The following is a 23679-nucleotide window of genomic DNA, read 5'->3' on the forward strand; positions in this document are numbered from 1 at the left end:
TATTTTATTTTTTAAATTTTCATTGTAGTAATGTAGACTGACAAAATTCATCAGATCAGTCGTTAGACGGACAGTTCAGTGCTATCAAATACATTGTAATGTAACCAACACCACTTCCCAACTACAGAATCCCTTCATCTTGTAAAACAGGAACTCGGAAGCCATCATCAGACAGTAAGTTCTCATGCTGTGACCCCCGCAGCCCAGAAGCCACCTCACACTTCCTGTGAGCCTGCCTACTCTCTGTGTCTATTTATTAACTCAGTGTGCGTGCGCGTGTGCACGTGCGTGTGTGTGTGTGTGTGCGTGTGTGTGTGTGTGTGTGTGTGTGTGTGTGCAGGCATCACTTCTCTCTCCACTATGCACACCCTAGGGATTGAACTCAGGCCATCAGACTTCACAGAAAGTGTCTCTGCCCACTGCGCCTTCTCTCTAGCCCAGCATTTGCTTTTCCTGATTGCCTTGTTTCTCCGGGCATGATGCCCTCAGTGTCCAGCATCAGTGGATTTTGTGGTTGTTTGCTTTTGTTTTTGAGGCAGAGTCTCTCTACATTGTCCTGGCTGACCTGGAACTCACTCTGTAGACCAGGCTGGCCTCAAACTCACATTTGCCTCTGCCTCCTGAGTGCTGGGAGTAAAGGGTGAATCAACATGCCAAGCAGATTTTAGGGTGTAGAAGACAAATGTTTAAGAAAACAATGATCTGTTGGACAGAGAATGAGTCAGGTATGGAGGAGCAGTCTCAGGCTGGCCACCTATCTACACTACACACCACCCCACCCCTCTGTCTACACTACACCCCACCCCATCCTTCTATCTACACACCACCCCATCCTCTGTCTACACTACACCCCATCCTCTGTCTACACTACACCCCATCCTCTGTCTACACTACACACCACCCCTCTGTCTACACTACACCCACCCCATCCTCTGTCTACACTACACCCCACCCCATCCTCTGTCTACACTACACCCCACCCCATCCTCTGTCTACACACCACCCCATCCTCTGTCTACACTACACACCACCCCTCTGTCTACACTACACCCCATCCTCTGTCTACACTACACCCCATCCTCTGTCTACACTACACCCCATCCTCTGTCTACACTACACCCCATCCTCTGTCTACACTACACACCACCCCATCCTCTGTCTACACACCACCCCATCCTCTGTCTACACACCACCCCATCCTCTGTCTACACTACACCCATTCCATCTCTCTACCTACATAACACTCCCATTATAAATGCTTCAGTAGAAGCAGCTCAGCAGATGAATTTGAAATGAGAGAAGCTTGGTTTCCAGGCAGACTCACCACTCAGCAGCTGTTTGATCTGGGAAAGTTTCTTGTTCCCTCGTCTGTAAGATGGTGACGGTGATTACCAAGAAGTTGCCCATAATAACATGTGCCTCGTGCTCTCTAGATGGTGAGATTAGGGTTACTTTAAATCACCCTCAGTGTCTGGTTTACAGTAGCTTTTACTTTTGTCCATACACATCTTCAGCAGCCTCTGTGGCTCTGCCCTCATTTCTATCTCTTCTTTAAAGAGATATTCTTAATTAGTATGTATTCTGTACAGAATGATGGTTTTTGTTATGCCATTTTTATAGACTACACTGTGGATTTACTTTATATTCACGCCCACTACCTTCTCTTGTTTCCCTCCCCTCTTCCTGCTTCCTCTCTTCCACAGTAGTCACACAACTACTTTTTTGCTCTATATAAGTGTATAAATAAGTCTAGATTCCTCATATGAGTTGAGGCATGTGATACCTGTCTTTCCAAATCTGGCTCTTTTCTTTTAATGTATGTAAAACAAACACATAGTCAACCTTGGCCATTCACTTGTTGAGCATGCCCAAGCCTTTAGTCTTCTCTATACAGTGACATCGTACTTCAAACCACCCAAAGTTTCAGGATCCCAAAGGGAGCATCATTTGTTGAGCTCACACATCCATGTGTCCACAGGGGCTGGCTCTGTGGAGCCCCGCAGGACTTGTTCCTGTGTGCACAGGCCGGCTGAAGCAGGTTTGTGAGGACCAGAATAGGATTACCCCACATCCCCAACTTGCCTAGGGGCTTTGAGAGGTTGTTCTTTTCATGGATTTGACAGGACTGCAAGAACATGGGCTCTGTTATATCCACACTTTCACATGTTCCACATGTATCGATCGTGGAAACTAGCAATTCCAGGAGCCAAGAAAGTCATGCTGAGACGACAACTGAAACCAGAGAGTCTCCCACACCCAAACAAGGTGTGTGCAAGGCACAGAAGCCTGAAGACAGAAAATGACCCTCTGCTTTCCCTGGGACATTGAAGATGGATGCTGCACCTAGCTGATGCTGCTGGCCAGCACACAGGTACAGGTGGCTGATAAATGACACCTGGGCAAAGTCCCGACGGCTCGAACTCCTCATGGTGTGCTGGTCTGGAAATAAAGTGTTCTGAGAAAGCTTTTCTCCTCAGTACCTGGGGCAGGCCGCCCCGGGCAGATGTCTGGGTTTCCTTTTCCTGCTCAGTCATAATTGTGCTTTTCTTATTGAAGCACAATAGCACCTGTTACAGGCAGAAGTAAAGCCATCAAAGCTAAAACTGTCACCTGAAGTCACCTTAGCATCACCAGTCAGGCGGCCCTTGGGTAGATTTCTGGCAAATTCCCTCCCTGGAGGTAGGAACTGCATATGAAAATGAGGTCACTGTGTACACACTGTTTTGCAGGCCTTGGTCCTTCTCAATACTCAGTGTTTGGCAAGAGGCTGAGATGTGACCACAGTTCTCGGGAATCACAAACAACGGGACGAGGGACCTGACTCAGCAGCCTCAGCCAAAACTACTTTCCCTTACATACCACGAAGATGAGCCCAGACATTTAAAAAGGACCACTTTCTATGTTTTCATAATTTTTTTATTGCTATGGGTACATGTTTTTACTTTCTCCAACATTAATACATTTTATTCCACTGAGGTGGATGTAATCTGAACCAGTAAAGTGAGCTAATTGCTCACTTTTTAAGATAACAAGTTATTTTATTATAGAGGTGGAAGGGAACTTAGCAACAATGTCATCCAATTCCTTTACTCTATGAGTCAGAGAACTGAGCTCCAAGATAGAGGACAAAGCTGGACTTTAACCATGAAGCCAGGAAATGACACCACCATGGAGCTCCAGAAAGTTCCTACATTTTCCTAATGACTCTGTCTTGTGGGAAGATTGTCAAGTAAGATGTGAGTGTGTGATGACTCAGTACAAGGCAGGGACCCCAGTCCACTTCAGCTTGATGGGGAAAAGCATACATCCTAGGCAGAAACTCTGGCAATGGTGTCTGGTGCCGGAGCAGGATCCAAGAGGATCCAAGAGAAAAACAGCAACCATAGAAAGAAAGCCACACAGGAGGGTGGAGGGTGTGCTGAGGGGGCTGGGGCTGGGAACGTGAGGGATCGGGTGGGGGAGGGATGGAGGGAGAGAGTGCTGAAAGAGATGACTGGAAAGGGGGGCATTTGGGGTGAGGTAGAAACTTAGTGCAAGGGAAACTCCCAGGAATCTAATGACCCCAGCTAAGACTCCAAGCAGCAGGGGATATGCAGCCTGAACTGGCATCTCCTGTGACCAGGCAAGACCTCCAGTGGAGGGAGTGGGACACCAACCCAGCCACATAACCTTTGACCTACAGTCTGTCCTGCCTATGGGAAGTGCTGGGGTAAGGAAGACACAGAGATTGTGGGAGTGGCCAACCAATGACTGGTCCAGCCCGAGACCCATGCCATAAGAGTGAGCCCACCCCTGACACTGCCTGGAGGCCCAGGACCCAGAGGCTGGATGACCCAGAGACCTGGATAGAACCAAACATGACTGGAGAAAAAAATGTCAGTATAATGATACCTTGTGATATTCTGCTATACTCACAGAATGGTGCCTAGCCCAATTGTCATCAGAGAGGCTGCATCCAGAAACTGATGGAAACAGATGCAGAGACCCACAGCCAAACATTAGGCTGAGCTCAGGGAATCCTGCTGAAGAGAGGGAGGAAAGATTGTAAGAGCCAGAGGGGTCAAGGACATCACAAGAAAACCCACAGAAACAACTAACCTGGGTCATAGCAACTCACAGCCTGAGCCAATAACCAGGGAGCCTGCATGGGATCTACCTAGGCCTTCTGCATATATGTGACAGTTGTGTAGCTTGATCTTCTTGTGGGTCTCCTAACAGTGGGATTGGGGGCTGTATTTGACTGTTTTGCTGGCTTTTGGGACCCTATTCCTCATACTGGGTTGCCTTGTCCAGCTTTAATACCAGGAGGTGCTTAGTCTTACTGCAACTTGATATGCCATGTTTTGTTGATGTCCATGGGAGAGCTGCCCTTTTCTGAATAGAAATGGAGGAAGAGAGGATTGGGGACAGGCAGAAGGAAGGTGGGAGGGGGGACTGGGAGGAAAGGAAGGCGGGGGAACTGATGTTGGGATGTAAAATAAATTTTTTAAATTATAAATTTTTTAAATTTTAAAAATAAATTTTTTTAAAAAAGGAAGAAAGAAACCTGCAGGGTATGAAGAGCCAGGCCAGGGCGCATCTGTAGGAGCAGTATAGAAATGCATTCCTACAGTGGTGGTTGGGCTAGGAGCATCAGCTTGGAACTTGAGTGCCTTTAAGAGCTACCAAGTCATGTCTTCTGGTAGAGGTCGGTCTTCCTAACAAGTCCACTGAGTGGTAGTGATGCACACCTAAGTGTGAAAAGCTCGGGCTCAGCCCCATGGCTGTCCATCACTGGAAGGCACATTTAAAGATGTCCATGTCTGGGGTCTGCCCCCAAATATTCTGAGTCTGACTGGCCTGGGGTGGGTTGTGGGTGCCTTTTCCATTCCCTAAAGCTCAGATGTGATTCTAATATGATGCCAGGTCTAAGAACTTCCAAGGCGGGGCTGGGTGGGTCCTGCTGAGCTTCCATAGACTGCCTGTTTCCATCACAGGGACAGAGGGGTGACAGATCAAGAAACTGCTTATCCGCAGGTTCCCGGCCTTTCCTGTGATAACACCTCCCTGGAGTTCGATCCCCAGCACCCACATAAAAGTCCAGGTGAGAGGGATATCCATCTACATTCCCAGTGCCGGGGAGATGGAGGCAGCAGGGTCTGGAATTGTTGTAAGATAGTTTAGCTGAAACAGCTCCAGTTCAGGGAAAGACCAGATGTCTCAAAAGATAGGTAAGTCGGAGAGTGATTAAGGAGGGCACCTGAATGTTACCGAATATTATTTTAAGCTGTGTTACTTTTGTTTATGTTGCATTTGTTTAACTCTGTGAAGCTGTGTTACTGTACCTGTCTAAAACACCTGATGGGCTAATGAAGAGCTGAACGGCCAATAGCAAAGCAGGAAAAAGGACAGGCAGGGCTGACAGGCAGAGAGAATATATAGAAGGAGAGCTCTGGGAGGAAAAAAAAGAAGAAAAGAGCAAGAGAACAAGGAGAAGAGGACACTAGGGGCCAGCCACCCAGCCACCCAGCCAGCAACAGAGTAAGAAAATAAGATTTATAGAAGTAAGAGAATGGGAAAATCCCAGAGGCAAAAGGTAGATGGGATAATTTAAGAAAAGCTCTAGCAACAAGCCAAGCTAAGGCTGGGCATTTATAATTAAGAATAGGCCTCCAGGGGGTCGGAATCCGTCCCTGGTGCATGGGCAGGCTTTGGGGAGACCAGTGCCTGTGGTATGATGCCTTGCACAGTCTTGATGCAGTGGGGAGGGCTTGGACCTACCTAGGCTCAGTGTGCCAGACTCTGCTGGCTCCCCATGGGAGACCTTGATTTTGGGGATGTGGGGATACAGGGTGGCTTGGGAGGGAGGGCTAGAGGGTGGGAGGAGGGGGGATCTGTGGTATGTAGAGTGAGTAGAAAATTTCTTAATAAAGAAAAATGGAAAGAAAAAATTCAGGGTGATATAATGCCCTATAAAACATAACAATTCTGTCTGAAAAAAAAAAAAAAAGAATAGGCCTCCATGTGTGATTTATTTGGAGCTGGGTGGCAGCCCCCCCCCCCGAAAAGCAAAAACACCTGATGGCAGCCCCAGCCTCCACACGCAGTGTGCCCACTTGTTTGTGTGTTCCCAGGCGCACACATGCACAAACACAGTACATGTACACACAATAGAAGAGGAGACCTTTTCTTTGAAACAAGGACTAGCACAACGACTTTAAGGCATCTAATTTCCCTTGAGTCCTGTTAACAATCTCTTCCTGGCCCACCGCCCTCCACTTGCTGTCACATGGTGAATCAGCCACTTTTCTTTTCGCTGTGGCCTGAGCTGTGGCCTGATAAGAGCTAGCATGGGGGAAGGCGCCAGCACGGCTGAGGGAACAGCCTGTCAGCACGGCCCGCGATGTGAGGGAACAGCCCGTCAGCACGGCCCGCGGGTTGAGGGAACAGCCCGTCCCGGTACAGAGGGAAGAGAAGCTGCTTCACACCTGACTGGATCAGGGAGATGCGGGAGTCAGGTGGGGCTGCAGCCCTCACAACCTGGCCCACCCCCAGAACCCACTTCCTCGTACTAGGTTCCACCTCCTAAAAGCTCAGTGACCTCCCAAACAGTGCCACCAGCTGGGAGACAAATGTACAGACACATGAGCCTGTGATAGACATTTCACACCCAAACTGTAATAGATGGATTTTTCTCTGATCTGAAAAAGAGATGTGCCGAGCGTGAGTGGGTGGGAGCATCTTCCTTCTAGACAAGCATACTCCAATGACGGTCACATGAAGTTTACACACTAATAATCATATAAGTCATGGGCTCTAACCTTTAATATGATTTGTTATACTGTGGTGTAAAAATCAAACAATTTCTACCCAGATAGAAAATATAAATTGAAGGAAACTGGACACATTGTGGCATGACTCTGTCAAGTGTGAGCCTGGCCAGTGCCAGGCAACTGGTGATTGAGCTGGCATTTGTTTGCTTGTTCTCGTGGGTGTGCACATGGAATTTGCACACTCTAGGTGTACAGCTCCTCACCCTCGGTGTCTGGCTTTCAGCGGTGGCTGGCTGCAGTTTGCAGTTCTTGTCATTTGAAAATTCTGGGAGGGGGCTAGAGAGATGGCTCAGAGGTTAAGAGCACTGACTGCTCTTCCAGAGGTCCTGAGTTCAATTCCCAGCAACCACATGGTGGCTCACAACCATCTGTAATGAGATCTGGTGCCTCTTCTGGCCTGCAGTCATACATGCTGTATACATAATAAATAAATAAATCTTAAAAAAAAAAAAAAAAAAAGAAAAAAAGAAAAAAAGAAAAAGAAAATTCTGGGAGGACAGAAGTCCATCTTCCGTTCACTTCCCACCCAGCAGCCTCAGCAGGTCGCCTGCCACAGCCTCTGTAGCCTTCTTCTAGTCATCTTTCTTATTCTTTTGTCTTAATTTTTTTTAGCTATCTGTATTCATAGTACAGAATCAAGGATTTTATTGTTTCCAGACATTCATGTCTGTTCCTTGTTCCTCCATCGTCATGTTCCTCTCTGCTGAATGTCCTCTACTTCTACCTTCAGATCAGGTTTAAATCTAGAGTCCACATAGGAAAGGAAACATCTGATGTGTGTCAGGTTTATTTCTCTTAATGTAATGATCTCTGGTCCTATTAATTTTCATGTGGGTGGCATAACTTTGTTCTTCTTTTTTTTTTTTTTAAAGATTTATTTATTTATTATGTATGCAGTGTTCTGTTTGTATGTGTGTCTGACACAGAAAGACAGATTCATTAAGATGTTTAGCACATGTGTTCTGTAATTGAACTAGACCTTTAAAAGCAGTCAGTGCTCTTAACCTCTGAGCCATCTCTCCAGCCCCAACTTTGTTCTTCTTTATTGTTGTAGAATATTATTTTAACTATGTAAAGAGGTGTTACATTTATTTTTGCTGTGGAATATTACTTTAACTGTGTAAAAGTGTGTTACATTTGTTCATGCTGTATTTGTTAACTGTATAAAGATGTGTTGCATTTGCATTAATTAAAATTAACCTGGGCTCAGAGAGGTGGGGTTAGTAACTGGTTGACAGGAAGTAGCAGAAAGGAGCTGTGTGCGTGTGCGTGTGCGTGTGTGCGTGCGTGTGCGTGTGCATGCGTGTGCATGTGTGCGTGTGTGTGTGTGCATGTGCGTGTGTGTGCGCGCGCGTGTGCATGTGTGCGCGCGCGTGTGCGGCGGCACGTGCACACGCACACGTGTGTGTGTGTGTGTGTGTGTGTGTGTGTGTGTGTGTGTGTGTTTTAATTGGGGCAGTGTGGAGGGGAGTGGTTTTCAGGATGCCAGCAAAGAGAGAAAGTTAGCCAGTTCCTGTTCCAACCCTCTGAGCTCACAGGTGTTCACCCAAGCCTTTGAATATCAGGTTTTGTTAGAACGATAGAGATTTAGTTAGAACTACCTTTAGTGGCAGCAACAGAGCCATTGTCTGGGGGAACAGAATCCCCCTAGGCTCCAGCCTCAGTGGCCAGGTAACTAGCAGTTTAAAGTGCAGCCACTGCAGTGATAGCTGGATAGATCGCTGCTGTGCACACACAACACATTCCCTCTGTCTGTCCACCTTCCTGCTGATGGTTCCATAATGTGAGTCTGGTGAATGATGTTGTATTAAACCTGGAATCTCTGTAGTTTGCTGACTAGATGCCCTCTGGTATATGTTCAGAACAGTACAAAGAACTGAGTAGTTCTGATTTTTGTCTTATGAGGCGCTTCCATTCTGATTTCTGTCCTGGCTGTGCTAGCTCACACATTCCCACCAACACCGCGGATGGCTCTTTGCTCTCACCTCCTTGCCTGCGTTTGTTTGTTGTTGTTCTCTGTGTCCTGGCTGCCCTGGAACTCACTCTGTAGCCCAGGATGGCCTTGAACTCAGAGCTCCACCTGCCTCTGCCTCTGGTGCTAGGGATGAAGGTGTGTGTCATTATGCCCAGCTTCAGTTGTTGTTTCTTGGTAAATGTCACTCTGACCAGGGTGACAGTGAAATATCAGTGTAGTTTTGATTGACATTTCCCCAATAATGACTAAGGATGTTGAATATTTTTTCAGACATTCATTAGCCATTTTCACTCCTTTTTATGAAAACTATTTGATTCATTTTTCATCTATGAATTGGATTATTTGGAGAGTTAATTGTTTGAGTTTTAAAAAATATATTCTAGATATCATCCCCTTCTGCAGTATAACTGGCAAAGACTTTCTCCTGTTCTGTGGTTCTCTTCACTCTGTTGTTTGCTTACTGCAAGGAAGACTTTGAATTACACGCAATCCTACTTGTCTATACTCGCTGTGATTTCCGGTGCTGCTGGAGAGTTTCCAGAAAACCCTTGCCTATGCCTAGATACTGCCTTGCCTTGATCTCTCCAGGCCTCAGCCACACTCCTTTCTTTGAGGCTCAGAACCTGAAGCCATTTAGGAGGCACCAGTGTTCCGGGTATGACAGAGGCAACTGTGCTCTATGAGGCCCTTGTTCAGGACAATGGACAGCGACCACGTGCGCCCAGGCATTGCCTCTCCACCTGCCCAGATCTGATGAGGGCATTCTCTAGGTGAGGGCTCTCTCACTTATGGGGTTCTATTAAAAACAACCTTTTTTTTCTACTCAGACCTCTTAAATATGATAAAAAGGAGGTTTGGGAATTTTCAGGAACACAGAATCAGGCTTGTGGTGGAGCTATGGGATCCAGGAGAAGGATGAACAGCTGCCAGATGCTCTGGATGCCACTGTCCTGGGGAGCTGCCGGCATTCTGGGTGTACCCCTTGCTACCAGTACAGGAGCAGTGCAGGAGACCATGAGGTGGGCAGAGGCAGAGTCAAGCTAGGTATCCTTACAAACAACCGACACATACAAGCCATGGCCAGCGGAGTCCTGGACCCTTGTGTCGTTTGGTCTTGAGGCTGTTTCCACCATAGGGCCAACACCGGTGTGAAATGGAATGAGGCGAGCTTGCTTTGTGCCCTGAATGCCCAAGAACCTTGTGTTCTAACGCTCTGAAGCTACCTGCATGCTTGGGATGGCCCTGATGTGTGGAGACCAGGTTGTGATGCAGGGGATCACCCCACACACTTGGCCTGGACAACACTTGCCATGTCGGCTCCACAGGCGTGAGGCTCACCAGCCACACCAGGGCCTTATGCAGGAAGGGTCTTCACTCTGGGCCAAGGACATCACTTTGAGAATCAGGACCCAGCTTCCTGCTGTGCAGCATGGGTGTCGCCAGCATGGGTGGCTGCAGAGCCTTGGCAGCCTAGTGAGATGGGAGAGATGCATGTGATTTTTCTGAATTTAAAGTTTAAGACAGTTTTGTGTCCAAAACACTTAATATTTGGATTTAGCTGAGCACATAAATCAGTATTTTAAACTGTAAATTTTATATATTCTTAATATTGATAACACATTTACAAATTATATGTTAATTGAGAAATAAGCCAGATAAAGTGGCTCATGCTTGTAACCTCAAGACTTAAGAGGCTGCAGCAGGAGGATTGTTACGAGTAGGACTCCAGCCTGGACTATATACTAAGTTCTAGACCAGCACAGGCTACAGAGTAAGTGTGTCTTAAAACAAAGCAAACTGAGATGTGTAAACAGCACAATCCAAAGGTTTAGCATGAAAAAAAATTAATGTGAAATGTCTTGTTTTTGTGTTACATTGTAGCAGGCCCCAGACCTTAGTAACTGACGATATGATGGAGACCCCATTCAGGCTATAGAACTGGGTCCACAGACATCACTGCCTGCCAGAACGAAAACAAAGACCTCATCTAATCCATCCAAGTCCATAGCTCTGGGGAAATCCCGAAACGCACGAGCCTTGCCTTTGGGCTTTGTAGCTCCCTTCCTGGCTAGCTTGTTCTTGCTCACTGAAGTATGAGAACCCAGTACATGGTTTCTGTGCTTAAAAGCTCACACCAAGAAAGGATCCGGAACACTCAGTGTAGTCGCTGGCTGGCTAGTGAAGGCTTTCTGTTAGCTTAAACCCGTGACTTAGTAGTCTTCTCTGGTGGACACCCCGCAACAGCATGTTGATGTGGTACTTTATATATACCGCATCATTAAATATACATCACTAAAATTAATTCTAGATTGGCTGTGGTTGCACAGGTTTGTAACCCTGACATTCAGGAGCTCAGGCTGTAGGACCGAGAGTTCAAGGCCAGACCAAGCTAAAAATCATATATACATACGTACAGACAGACAGACAGACAGATATGCAATCCCAGTAGCTGCTTTTAGCCTTTTTCAGTGTGACTCCCAGGAAGTGCAGAACTGCAGCCAGGGCCCCCACTGGGATCTGAAAGATAACAGCCTGGCAGGTGAGGGAGGCATTGCTTCTCATTTCTTACCAAGAAGCTCTTCCGAGGCTTGACCTGTCTCTTCCTTCGGAGTTAGTGGCACAAAGCACTTGTCCTCTGCTCCCTGGCATGAGCAGATGAAGTATGGAGATGTTGCTTGAGGAGGTTCCACTGTCCACATCTGCTGTGTGTCTGTCTGCAGACTGGACCTGGCTGGGAATGCTCTGCACCTTTGGGTCTTTTCCAGCCACAACAAGAAGACAGTCAGTGTGTCTTTAAGATGTTCAGCTCAATGAGCTCAGAGTCTAGCCAGTAACCACTCAGTCTCTTGCTCACCTGTAACCATGACAACTCCATGGATGCTAGTTGCCAGGGAATACAATTTAACTGTATCAGATTTTTTAAAAAAGAAAAATGGAAAGTCACGCAGCTTTATCTTCTTGGGATTATCAGGGACGGGCTCTCTGGTGCTGGGCTTGTAGCTGGGTGGCTCATTCAATTACTCTTGCTGTAATGTCCCCAAGGAGCCATCTCTGCCAGGAGTGAGTTTCCAGGAAGGCTGGTGAGGTAAGTGTACAGAATGATGTTAGCAGATCCAGGAGTTCACACACACTTGGGTGTGGTGGTAATCTAATTGTACTGAATTATTATTTTGATTGTATGTTAATAAATAAAGTTGTCTGGGGGTCAGAGCTATTAGAGCCATAGCAAGAGTGTGGCGGTGGTGGCACACGCCTTTAATCCCATAGATATCTGTGTGTTCAGGGTCAGAGCTATTAGAGCCAAAGCAAGAGTGTGGCGGTGGTGGCACACGCCTTTAATCCCATAAGATCTCTGTGTGTTCAGGGATACAGCCAGCATTGGAGACGTATGCCTTTAAGACCTAGGGGGCTGTACATTCAGACAGTGACGAGGCAGTCATGTGTTTGGGTTTACAACCAATGAGAAGGCAGAACAACATACTATAAAAAAACGAACCGACAGGAAGTAGGTCTCTTTTCGCGAAGCTGGGACAGCAGGAGGAAGGGTGAGATTTTAGCTCTGAGCTCTGACCTCTGGGCTTTCTCTTTTACATTGTTTCTGTGTTTCTTATTTAATAAGACGGTTGGTTACATCTATACTTGGGTGTTCCACATGACCTGAACATCCATGGTATCTGCTCAACCCATCTTGCCACCATTAGCTCTCATACAGGAACCACCAGGACTCAGGCTCACAGTGAGAGCTGGAAGAGATGCTGATGGCCAAGTGGGGATGGAGTGGGGGCAGAGCAGAACCCACTGTGGGCTTAGGGCTGGGGCCTGTCTCCAGATTCAGGAAGGCAGAGCAAGGTGGGAGAACAAAATAAAAAAGCATGTGAGAAAATCATGCTTAACTTCATCATTTCGGCTTCTTGAAGTATCCCTACCTCCGCACTGCTTTTGCTTCTAACAAAAATATATCCCTCAATATATTTGCAGAAAAGGCTAGCTGCGCTGTGAGGCCTTTCACTGACCACACACCACCTGTGTGCTGAGACAGAGCCTCTCACCAAACCTGGACCTTGCCACCTTAGCTAGAATGGCTGGCTGGTGACCTCAGGGTGCTGTCCACCCACCCAGCACTGGGATCACAGGAGCATGCTGCCACAGTGGGACAAGCACTGTACCAATCAACCATTCTCAGCCCCTTGGTTCCTTTAATATGCTATGTTTATCCATTTGTTTAAATTTTTATTCAGAATAGTACTGGCTGTTACTCTAAACAAGGACAGTGGGAAGTGTCACTGGGCCTTTCCCCAAGAAGACAGGCAGGTCCAGGGATCCTCCTGAGCTCCAGAGGTTTCTGACATTTGGGTAGTGGCAGTGGGATTCTGTGTCCTGCTCCTCTCCCTTCTTTACACTTGATGCTACTTTACTTCAGGTTTCCTAGACTTTTTACCCATGACCCCTTTCACTTGAGAATATTTTACACAACCCTGGGTATACAGGTATATAAAATAGATTTATATCTGGGCGTTGGTGGCGCACGCCTTTAATCCCATCCCTTGAGAGGCAGAGGCAGGCAGATCTCTGCGATTCCGAGGCCAGTCTGGTCTACAGAGTGAGATCCAGAGCTGTTACACTCCCCCAAAAGGTTTTATAAATCAGACATTTACTGATAATAAATCATAAAGAAATATATTTTAAAACGGTGGGGCCAGTGAGCTGACTCAGTGTGTTAAGGAGTCTGGCACCATGCCTGAAGACTTGAGTTTGAGCCTTGGGAAGCAGGTGACAGAAACAAACCACTGGATTCTGCATCCACAAGCAATGGCAATCCCCACTACCACCACACAAATGCGGAAACCCTCTTGTGGCTTGCAAGAACACCCCAAATAGCATAAAGCAGTTCTTTGATATACATATAATTTTATCACTTCATACATATAATTTTACCATTTAGTAAAGATAAAAGCACATTTGCATACTAATGAGGTGGACGTGCTTGCTTCTCTTACACAATACATCCCAAGATGCACTAATTTGATACACACTGAGGAATAAGGACTGGAGAACATAAACACTTTCTTTCCAGAGTATAGAGCATAAAAATTTGTATGCATAGTGAAAATGCTGCAGTTCATATCATATGCTGTCAAACCTGAGCAGGGTGTCTCAGGGTCCACCGGTGAACGGCATGGTATCATGCACAGTGCAACGTGAACACGCGGTATATTCGAGTCAAGGCTGCTGCAGAGTCACAGAATATAACTGGCAGTGCTTTCGGAGAGACCTCAGGTGTATTGTTCATTTGATTTTCAGTTAATTTTTGGTTGCTGAGTGTGAGACACCTTTTGCTGTTGCCAAATTTCTCATGACCCACATTCAGTTATGTGACCTCATATGGGGCCTAGACCCACTGTCTACGAAGCCTTGGGGTAGACTGTACCAATGCTGGAGAACTTACCTAGCATGTTTGAGGTCCTGGGTTCAATTCTTAGTGCTAATAAACAAATAAGCAATGAAGCTTTGCTTTGGTGGCCTGGAACTCAGGCTGAGAAGCCAGCAAAACCCAGAGATCCAGCAGACTCCGGATTTTAATGCATGTTCAGAGAATGTCTCAGAAACAGCAGAGGCATCTGGATTCTAACCAGCTAGCCAATCCACTCACAGGCAGGACCAGAGCAGTCTCTAGCTCCAGCCTGCGGTCATCCCACCTGCCTGGGGCTTGTGCTTGGCCGCCGGCCGGCCGTGGAGTCCTGCTGCAGGGGAGGGAAGGGAGTTGAGGACAAAGAGGGCACAGCGGGTACAGTTGTCTGTGCTTTGCTAGCACATTAGAAATGCAGGAAGACTGCTCTGAGGTCAGCTGTCCTCTCCAATCTCTCTGAGGTTATTTTTGTGTGTCCCCACCCACACCCTCACTCAGTACAGAGAGGGTAGGCAGAGGAGAGCCACCGCCTGCCCTTCCTGTCCCTTATCCTGCCCCTTCCCAGGTGTCAGCTGTCCACATTTACTGCAACCTCGAGCAGCTGCAGGGTAACACGGGGTGATTTGCAAAAACCCATGACACAGAAACCCCCACACAAAAGGCAATGTTGAAATTATGCACTGGGCTCCCTAAACTTTGTGGTTATTTAAAACTGCTAGGGTTTTTGAATACTGCCCTTCCTGATGTGGCCCAAATTACCTCCCTCCCCCCCAGCACAGCCCCTGTTGCAGTTAAGAAAGGGAAGTCCTAGTAGATAATGACAAGTAGCATGTGAGTCATGGTGGCCTGGGGAGGGGCCGTGAGCAATAAGCACCCTGTCATCCAGGCCAGCTCACCAACCTGGAGGACACAGGGTGGGTGTGCACACACTGCAAGGCAAGCTTGTCGGCTAATACGGACGACTTCTGACTTTGAAATAAGCAATGGGATCCTTCCCTGAATGGAATTTATTTTAGCAATCATCAAATCTATTTGACACCCCTAGTCACATAGCAATAAAAGTGTGGGGCCTGAAACCGGATGGTGTGCGTTACATCAGACAGCAAGTGCATCCCCTGCCAGCTGGAAACACTGCCATCTCAAGAAAGCTGCCCTAACTCAGAGCAGAGGCAGAGCCAGGGTGTGTTGGAGCCACAGCTCAACACAACCCCCCCTTCTGCCCGTCTCCTGCTTGTGAGCTTGCCTTTCCATGGTTATCGGTCCTGAGAGTCCTCCTGCTATGGTTTGGATATGAGTTGAGAGTGTCCCCAAAGCCTTGTGTGTTCGAAGACTGGTTCTCTGTGTGACATGTCGGAAGGTAGAACCTGTCTGAGGTAGACCTTAAGTTCTTAGGTCGTGGCTGTATGCCCTGGAAGGGACTTCAGCACTGTAGTCTCTGCACTGAGATGGTTTACTTTTACTCACAAACCTACTGTGAGGTTCTGTGAGGTGATGGAGCCAAGGAAGGCCTTTGTCAGAGCCTGCACACAATAATTGGTTGTTTAGCACTCCAACTCACCAATTGTGAATTCATGAAACCCCCCCTTTTTTCATAAATTGTCAACATCAGGTATTCAATTATAGCCACAAACGCCAGATCAAGACACTTTGCTAGAGCCAGTGAGATGCTCAGCTGGAAAAGGCATCTGCTGTGCAATCCTGATGACCTGAGTTAGATCCTTGGCAACCATGTAAACGGTGTTAAAGAGAGGACTGTCTCCACAAAGCTGCCCTCTGGCCACCACACACATCGTGGCACCCCCCACCTCATATCCACATACACATATGCACAATAATAATCAATTAAAAAGTCCAGGGGAGCCGAGGCTGAGCTGTGAGAACCTCAGGCACTCACCGTGGGTGGGGGCAGGGGGAGGAGAAGGCCAATGAGCCGTACAGCACAACAGCCCAGGGTGGCAAGTGCAGAGCCCAGGGGGATAGGGTTTACGGGATGTGCACCATCCTGTGGCGGACTGGGGTGCCTTCTGCCCATTCTTCCTGCCCATCAACACCCTCATCTTTAGGGCTTGTCTGCCCTTCATTATGACAGCTTAGGAGGGGATGTGCACCAGAGTCCACAGTCAGCCCGAAGCCACCACAAGTGAGTGACCGGGGACAACGGGTGAAGCTTGTTCACTCCAAGTATACACTAGACAGGACAGCTGGCCATTCTATCCCATTCCCCTTCTGATGCTGCAATTTCTGCTCCACACTAGGCGAGGCCTGAAATCCTTAACACAGTTGCCCCTTTGCTTAAGTCCCCAAAATGGATGCTATTGATTTAACTGGATTAGACTAGAAGCGCAGTCATGGGCAGAGGGATGGACTGGGCGGGCAGCTGAAGAGAAGAGGCCCACAGAGCTGACCTCTAAAGTGAGTTATTGAAAAGCAACAGACTCTAGTACCTGCAGAGCCAGAGGGTGGGAGAAGGCGGGCCGGTTAAGAAGAGGCAAGGGCACTTTGTGTTTACCACCCTGTTCCCGGCAGACTGTCTAGGAAACACCAGAGAACAGGTGTGGGAGGAATGTGGCTGTAGTGGACTTACGGAGAAAGTCCTTAGTGTCTCTAGAACCTGAGACATTGCATGTAGATGGCTGAGGACGGGTTCATCTTCCCGGGAAGCCGCTATGGCAGCCAGCTACTCTGTGTTGGGGGGCACTGGCATTCCTCACCCTAGGGAGGGTGCACTGAGGGTCGGGGCAAGTGTGAAGGAGGCAAGGCTGAAACAGATTATGAAGGGATGGAAGGGGGAGACACGGGATGAGAATACACGCGGAGAAGGCACCAGTCAGAGGGTATGAGGTCCTCAGCTGCAAGAGACAAGAGCTGAAATCCAGGTATCAAAAGTTTCAGAAAACAAGGAGGCCAAAAGGGTACAGGACCGCCCGGTACCAACAGAAGCAGGGATGTAGGATATCTCAGCCCATGCTATGACAAGAAGAGGCAGCTAGAGGAGCTGTTGTGGTCACAACCTTACATCTTAACCCTCGGGAAATCCATCCTCGGCCAGGACGCTGGTGGCACCTGCTGGTTGCTGCCTGCTTCCCTCTGCTGGCACATCGTGGAACTGCACCTCGGCAATAGACTCGTTCTTCTCAGCCCCGCGGAGTCTAATTATCCAACCGAAGTGACTCAAATTTACAAGGACCACTGCATCTTCCAACTAAGAAACTGAGGCCCAGGAAGGGAAAGGAACTACCCTGTGCCTTAAATTACGTTAGTGAACTTGAGAGTCCTGTTTCACAACCACGGGAGGCCTGCTGTGCCCGGGCAGCTTCTGAAAGCGCACTCTTGTGTTCAACTGTGGGCATTGCAGAAACTTGTCTCCCTTATGTAGCAATCTATCATCCCAAACACGACGAATTTCAAAGAATTTGATCCCAGAAAGAACTAATAGGGAAGTGTCTGCAACTGGACATAACCACATTAAGCAAACTGAGTCTCAGAAAGACAAATGTGGCATGTTTTCTGTGGGTCCTAGATGTTATATAGATACATAAAAATCATATGAACAGATAAGAGGAAAGAAACAAAGCTATCTAGGCATAGGGGACAAAAGGGGGACTTGGGTGGGGGGTCGGCAAGGGAGAGAAGTGGGTACAGGGACAGAATGTGTTCAAACTACACTGCATTCTTGCATAAAGATGAAAATATAACATAAATAAACACATTAATAGATCAGTCAGGGACCTGCTTCCTGGCATCTCAGGCACACTCCCACTCACAGGTATTTCCAGGTTCAGGGCACACAAGGAGAGGAAGACAGGACAGAAGCCCCTGGAGAAAGTCAAGCTGCCTGGGTCGGCACACTTCAGCGACCGAATAAGTTCCAGTACTGTGAGAGTCCACTCTGACCTCAGGAGCTGTGGTTCTGTTCTCGGCCATGGGCTCGGCCAGGCGGCTGGTCTCTAGCTCCAAGTGCCTGACATCTTCACACTCTGTGCCAAAGATGGAACCAGACCCTATTTCTGTCATTGTGTTGGGATGACATGGAATCAAGTGAGACTATACCCTCTTCTGGACAGGGTAATAACTATGGAGAACAGCGGCCCCACAGAGGCGGGAGGTGGTGGGAGGTGGTGGGAGGTGGTGGGAGGGAAATAAGATTCCTGTGTCTAAATGCAGATTTGGGTTTTTCAGGTTTTACCTATTGGGTTGTAAAAGTCCCTAAGTTTTATTTATCTTTTGTTCTTTCTTTTCAATATTGGGGATGAAACTTAGAGCCAGGCAAGCACTCAATCACACAGGAGCCCCTTTGTAAATAAAGGCAGGGGGTTACTAATTTACTCAGACTAGGCTTGAATTCACTCTGCTGCCCAGGCACGCCTTGAACTTGTAACCCTTCTGCCTCAGCCTTCTGAGTAATTGCTATTACAGTTCTGTACCCACAGACCCAGCTCTATAAGCACAGTTTTGAAGCACAAGTAAGTATAGAGCACTCTTCTGGGTTGAGGTAACAGACATCTGTGGAATGACCATGAGCTGTATGTAGTGTGAAGGGCAGAGCAGCAGTACCCACAGGCAGGGAGATGGCCGGAAGACGGGGAAGCAAGGGACACATTTATTGAAGGAAGAACTAGGGACAAGCATCTTCAGATCTCCAAGACAACGCTGTGAAATCCAGGAGCAAGGCAGAGCTGACACATTCACCTGGCTCTTCGCTCTTTCGTTCCTGTGTAGGCCACATTTCCAGATCTTCCAGAGAGAAATGGTCATGTGACAGACTTCCAGCCATGAAATAGGGAACATTTTGAGTGACTGCTTTCCTTGTGTGGCCCTTTCTCTGTTTTCCTGTTAGCTCAAGGACAGTGCTCAGGGTGCCTTGGGGAGGAGCTACATGGCAAAGATGGATGTTTCAGGATATTTGATGACACCGTGACACTCAGAGACTGTTAATCAAGTTAACCTTGAATCAGGGGGCAGAGTCAATGACTAGCTGAGTGGAATTAGCCATAGAGATTTTGGAAGACCCAGGATATGATAGAGAGGCACGGGAAAGAATGGGGAGGGCTTAGAGAGATTTGAGGGCCCTTTTGACCTGGGAAGTGTAGAGAGAGGGGTCAGCTGGTCATTCCTCTGCCACTTTCTTGATCTATTGGGTTTTTACTCCAATATCTGACTCCTGAGTTTTTATTGATAATAGAACAATTTAGATAAATGCTTCAGATAGAGCCTGTGACATCAGCCTAGGATAACTGTCACACTGTTGGAGACCCAGAGGACTGTCCGTTTCTTGCTATGGGAGCCAAAGGAGCCAGAGTAGAAGCCTGAGCACTCTGGCCCGGGACTGCACATAGAGCTTTGGTCTACCCGATAGGCCTTCTAGCCACCGAACAGCAGAACTGGAGCTGTCGGCCTTCGGGCAAGCCGTTGTCTTGAAAAGATGTAGGTCATGCATCTGTCGCCGCCCCCTTCAGACAGCACAGGACTTTAGATGTTAAACTTGGGGCAGGGAACTTCATCTTCTCTAATTTGAAATCCCCAGGGCTGGAAGCTTGTGAGGCTGGCACTGTGGGGTAGTGATGGTTCTACCACGTGCTCTTGGGTTCCTCACGAATCCTTTCTGAGTTCACACCTGAAAAACAAGCCAAGCTGCAGTCACAGCTGGGAAAAAGCTTCAAGGGAAACAATGTTCTTTTGTGGCACCTCCTCCTTTGGGTGCTCCAAGGTCAGTGAGAACAATTCTAACTCTCACTTCCTAGAGCTACCGTGAGCTTTCAACATGGCTACTGCTGCAGGCCATTAATAGCACAGTTCCCGAGAAAGCCAAGTGGTTTTCTAGTGGGGTTGGTATGAGGGTCTTCCTGTGTCATCTCTTAGTCAAAGCTCCCACAAGACACAGATTTCTCTACTCAGCTTTGGTCCTGGATATGTTTACCTTCGCAAAGTTGGGGAATGCTTTAAAAACTATTTGCTGGGTGTGATGACACACAACTATAATCCCACTACTCAGGAGGTGGAGGCAGAGACATGTGTTCAATCCAGCCTGGACTCTGTAGACAGAACCTGTCTCAAAAGCAAACAAATAAACCCTTTACCTCTGTGCTTTTGCTCAAAGGAATATTAAAACCACTTCTAGGCTCATCCTCAAAGCAAAACTTACTGACTCTTGGGTTTATTTAATTCTCAGATCTTAAAAATAACAAGTATTTTCCAAGTTTAATCTTTTCTCCTCTCCTCACTAACTCATTTATTTTTGTGGCCTGCCACACCCCGTAAAGGTCCAACAGATGTCAGAAGAGCTTTAGGAAAAATTCAAGATTCTTCGGCCTGTGTTAGATAAAATGTGTGTTTTATTTGAGAAAGCCTGCTACTTAGAATCAGGAGCCACAGGACAGAGTGCAGTTCAGGAAACGTAGATCGACTCTGATCACCAAGTCTTTATATGGGATGGCACATGAAGGACCAAAGTGTCCACAGGAATTGTGCCTCTGGGCCTCTGCTTGCTTTTCTGCCTAATTGAGGTTAGTTTTTCACAACTTGACACAAAACAGCTGCCTGGGAAGAGGGAACCTCTGGTGAGGAACTGCCTCCATCAAAGGCAGTTGCGCTTGTCTTGTCTGTGAGGCGATTTCTTGATTGCTAGCTGATGTGGGGCAGCCCACTCACTGTGGACAGTGCCATCCCCACGCAGATGGGCCTGAGCTGTATGAAAAACATAGCTGAGCAAGCCACAGGGAGCAGGCCAGGGAGCACATTTCTCCATGGCTCTGCTTCAGCTTCTACCCTGGTTTCCTTTGGTGGTGGACTATATATAACCTGTGGGCAAAACAAGCCCTTCCTCTCCCAAGTTGGCTTGCGTCAACATTTTACCGCAGCAACAAGAGGCAGAACTAGGGCAGATATTGGCATCAGAGTGTGGGCTATTGCTGTGACAGACCTGATTGTTTTGGAAGGATTTTGGAGCTTTTGGAAAGGCTGTTGGGTGCTCAGAGCTTAGTAAGCTTTTTGGAGAAAGCCAGTGAGCAGCATTCCCCAAGGGCTCTGCCTCAGGTCCTGACTCCAGGCTCTGGTCTTGAGCTCCTGGCTTCCTTCGGTGATGGACTGTTAACTGTAACTGTAAGACAGAATGCAATTTTTTTCCTTCTCAAGTTGATTTTGGTCAGTGTTTTATAACGGCAACAGAAAGCCAACTAGGCCATCAGTTTTCTGATTCTTCTACAGTGGACACACATGCTCTTATGTCACAAATAATAGACTCTCCAGGTTCACTAAGGGAAGCCAGGAAAGGACCAACACCAGGCAAAGGTATCTCGATGCGCTTACAGGACACTGGGCGCTCCACTTAAAGTGGCTCAGGGGTGAGCGTAGCAAAGGCGGCTGGACTCCTCCCCTGCCCTCCTCAGAGGCCCCTGCTGCTGTCTTCTGGTCTTTAGGTGACACTTCCCTCCCTGACCTCTGAACCCCTGTGTAAGCATTGCAGCTGGGATGGAAAGGTATCCCGGCAGCTGGGAGCCAAGGAACACCACAAAGTTACACTGCACAACAAACCTCACACAAGAGATTTATTGGGAGGGAAAAAACAGGAGGGTGGCTGCCTCTGCTTGGGCGAGAAACAGCAGAACATTGAACAGGATGGAGGGCTTTACAGAGTTTCTTGGGAAGGGGGTGGACTTTTCAGGGTGGAGAGTGGTGGGATTTCATGTCCAGACTTTTTAGCCTGTAGGGTGGGGGCAGGGTCCACAGTTAGGGCAGTTAGAGTGTTCTGTGGGTGGAGTCTGCAGTTAGAAGGTCCTCTGGGGAGGGGCCTGGCCACTTGTGTGGCTCTAGGGGTCTACACCCTGATCTGAGTTGTACTCGGTAGCTGGAGTTTCACTGTTCATCTACAGCACTCTTTGGAATGCTTGTCTGCAATGCATGCTTTGGGAATCCCTGTTGAAAGGTTTCCACTGGGCACAGGAGTCTATGCTGCTTCCAGAATTCCTTCAGGGGCCCAGTCTCCAGCTGCTCGCAGTGGCTTGAGTGTCTCCCTCCCCCTTCCCTTTTCCTTCCCTTCCCACTTCCCCTCCTTACCTTTCCTAGGAAATAGGAAAAACCTTGCAGGATTTTCTTTTCTTGGTCTCCATGGTTTTCCAAACCTGGATGTGCACCATTGTGATGAGAGGACACTTCCATTTGAGGCCTGACAGGGGGCAGCATTTAGTTTTCTATCAAGACGAGACGTGTTCCAGGGCTTGTAAGTGATTCCAGCTCAAAATAAAGAAAACCACACTGAAATGAGGAGTTTCATTCCCAAGAGGGAAGGAAAGGATGTGTCAGCGTTTCCATGGTGAGTGCTGTCTTGTAGGGATTTACCGCCCAGATGTGAGCATCGACTTTATGCTAGAGTTTGGCAATGGCAAGCCTTTGGTTGATTAAAGCCTATGTATTATTAAAGAGTCTACTTTTGACTAAGTTAGAAATGTGACTCTGCAAAAATGGTTCAGAATGTTCTCTTCTCTGCCCCTTGCCCCATCTGCTGCTGGCCACACTCCCTGCCAACCAGCCCTGGCACAAAGAATTGGCAGAGGTGTGGCATCTGGTGCTCTCCAGAGGCTGCTGAGAACAGCTACACTGAGGACAAGGGTCTTGGCTTTTTTGTAGAGTTAAGATGACACCTGAGGGGAGTCCCACCAGTGTGTGTCTGCAGGTGCTCCAGATGACACCTGAGGGGAGTCCCACCAGTGTGTGTCTGCAGGTACTCCTTCTCTGAGCACTAGTTCGCTTGCAGCCTCCCTGATCCCAGATCTTAGAATCACAGAGAAGGGCAAGTGTCAGCGCACAGGTGCTAAGTAACTTAACTCCCATGACCTCTCTGTGGGTGTCAGGAGAAACCCAGGTTGAGCTGACTGATGTGGACTCCATCTTGCAACAAGAGCTCTTGTAGTGTGAGGGTGATAAGGGGCTCCGTCTCATCAACCAAAAGAGAGCAAAAGGCTCACTTGGCCTTTAGCATCAAACACATCAAAGCCGCCTCGACTGGTTTTAAATAAGATGGTATTTGCAGACACTTGGGCATGTCCTTTATTTTACACTGAGTGGTGGGTAGATGGAGGCTCCTCACGATAAAGAAGATGAGAGCAGAAAGTCAACATCTGAGCTGCAGAGAATCCTAAGACTGGATTTGGAGTGTCTCAAAAAGTTCTGTGGTAAGCTGGGCATGCTGATGCACACATTTAATCCCAGCACTCGTGAGGCAGAGGCAGGCAGATCTCTGTGAGTTCGAGGCCAGCCTGGTCTACAGAACAAGTTCCAGGACAGCCAGGACTACACAGAGAAACCATGTCCTGAAAAAAAAAGTTCCATGGTGGTTCATAACCATCGCAACTCCAGTTCTGGGGGATCCAGTGCCCTCTCCTGACCTCTGTATGCACCAGGTATGACTGTGGTACACATACATGCATGCAGGCAAAACATATAAAAAATTAAAGTTTTAATATAAAATATAATAGAAATTTTAGAAATAA

At 47.7% G+C, this 23679-nt stretch overlaps 1 long non-coding RNA gene across 1 annotated transcript; it reads right to left on the reverse strand.

Annotated features, from left to right (window-relative positions):
• Positions 1-19351: 19351 nt before the first annotated feature.
• On the reverse strand, positions 19352-23408 carry LOC114707666. The gene is made up of 2 exons (XR_003736687.2): positions 22247-23408; positions 19352-19808 (listed from the first exon to the last, which is right to left on the reverse strand). It is a non-coding gene; the product is annotated as an uncharacterized LOC114707666 (long non-coding RNA).
• Between the last annotated feature and the right edge of the window lie 271 nt (positions 23409-23679).

The sequence above is a fragment of the Peromyscus leucopus genome, chromosome 7 (assembly GCF_004664715.2).
Source record: "Peromyscus leucopus breed LL Stock chromosome 7, UCI_PerLeu_2.1, whole genome shotgun sequence".
Classification (NCBI taxonomy): Eukaryota; Metazoa; Chordata; class Mammalia; order Rodentia; family Cricetidae; genus Peromyscus; species Peromyscus leucopus.